At 43.8% G+C, this 1,914-nt stretch overlaps 1 pseudogene; it reads right to left on the reverse strand.

The window, feature by feature from the left end:
• Positions 1–227: 227 nt before the first annotated feature.
• Positions 228–1,914, reverse strand: part of LOC107571527 (uncharacterized) — a 15,122-nt pseudogene continuing 13,435 nt past the window's right edge.

Consider the following 1,914-nt stretch of genomic DNA (forward strand, 5'->3'; position numbering starts at 1 on the left):
GCAATGCCACCTCTCCTCACCGCTGCACTTAACATCACTTGTAATCGATGCAAGTAGCTGGAAGGCTTTTCTCCCTTGATTCTGCAACGCCATCATGAACTTTGCCAGTAGCTCTTCCCCATCCTCCACTGATCCATACACCAATTCCAGCAACTCTAAATATACTGAGGGCGATGATTGTGGGCTAACATGTTTAATTACATCAGCAGCAGGTGGAAGCAAGCTGTCTAGGATTCTTCTTGTACGAGACAAGTCTGAAACAGACGGTAGGAATCCACACTTGCTCGCCATGTTTCGAAGTCTGGTTCATTGGGTGGACGTGGAATTTTCCCTGAGAAAGATCTGAGATGTAGGGAAGTATGATGGGCTGTCACATCACTTGTCCTCACAACGTGCTCAACCACGACTCTTTGCACACCAGGAGGATCTATCATATCCATAGTCAGAACTGGATGCGGCATCCCTGTGGCTGAAGGGTTGTTAATTCCACCAGTATTAGGTACAGTATTAATCTCATTCTCCTTGGACAGGTTTTGAGTTTTCTGGATTTCAACACCCAGCAATGGAGAAACGTTTGGTGAGAAAGTTCCATCTCTATTTTCTCCCATTCTCTGTGATGTGGCGGGTGACCCACGGTCATTGAATGAACTGGCAGTGCTGAGTCCCCGAGTTTGGGAGTCCGCTACATGACAGCTGGGCAACTGTTCAGTGGTAGGGCCAACTGACCTCATCTTTACTAACTCCTCTTGAAGCACTTCTTCAAAATATTTGCCAGTAGCATTAGCAATGGCTTTCAATTTTGCCAGATAGCCCTTAGTAGCATCATCTTTAACTACAGGTGAGTATACACTGCTTAGAGCATGCACAGTGAATATGACATCTGCATCTGACGTGTTAACAATACTTAAAGGCAACAGAGGCTTCAGGGTTTTCATTGCAGAGCTATGTGCAAACTCTATTATAGCCTGCCAATGAAATTCAGATGTTGGGTCATCAATAAGCAGATTACGACTGTAGCGTCTGGACCAATCAAACACACAATATATATTTTGTTAGCTATATTTAACAAATACTCTATAACACCCCTCAGTTAACAAGCCATATGAGGACCTGTGGACCCTTCCCCCGAAATGCGTAACACCCCAGGAAGCTGAACAGGCCCCTGGTTCCATGGCAACCAACGAGGATATCACTGGGTTTATTGCCCAAAGGAATATGAGCAGAGAGACTCGCACTGCATTTTCCATAGCAAGAGGCACAATGCACAGTAGAAATGTACTTTTCTACTAATTAATTCATAAGAAAACCTTTCTTTGAATGAACAGTGTATCCTTCAGGTCATGCTGTATGTTGTCTTAGATATTGTTAGACTGTTTTATGCAGGCTTATGAGGGAACCATTCGTCCTGTCAATCTTTCCTATATATAATCCTACCATGCTTAGTATCTATGAATTTGCCTTCTGATGATCTAAACGAGCATGTATATTATATGTTGGTACATAGGCAATATATTAGTGTCCTGAGAATCTTTAGTAATTTCGATTCTAGTTCCATATGCAAATTACTATGCTTCCACACAAAGAGCCATAAAAACTCCCCAGTATTTCAAAACTCCCACTTTGGATTCCGGCCTTTCTCATTGGACAAGCCCAGCTTGAGAGGCGGGAATCTTCTCCGACCTTAAAGGCCTCTCACCAGGGACCCGCCCAGAGTCGGTGGTTCTGTTAGGTTTTGATAAGATGTGAGCTCCAACGCTCCAGGACTTCCTAAGTTTTGTGCCAGGCCTTCGGCCTTGTCTTCTCCATTCAACAAGATTCTCTGACTCAAACTGGTTCTTTTTCATCAACCAACATCAGCAAAGATCACTGGGACTTTCAGATTGCATCAAGCCTTTCTTTCAGACAGACAAGACT

The sequence above is a fragment of the Sinocyclocheilus grahami genome, unplaced genomic scaffold, assembly GCF_001515645.1.
Source record: "Sinocyclocheilus grahami isolate Dianchi unplaced genomic scaffold, SAMN03320097.WGS_v1.1 scaffold1607.1, whole genome shotgun sequence".
Taxonomy (NCBI): domain Eukaryota; kingdom Metazoa; phylum Chordata; class Actinopteri; order Cypriniformes; family Cyprinidae; genus Sinocyclocheilus; species Sinocyclocheilus grahami.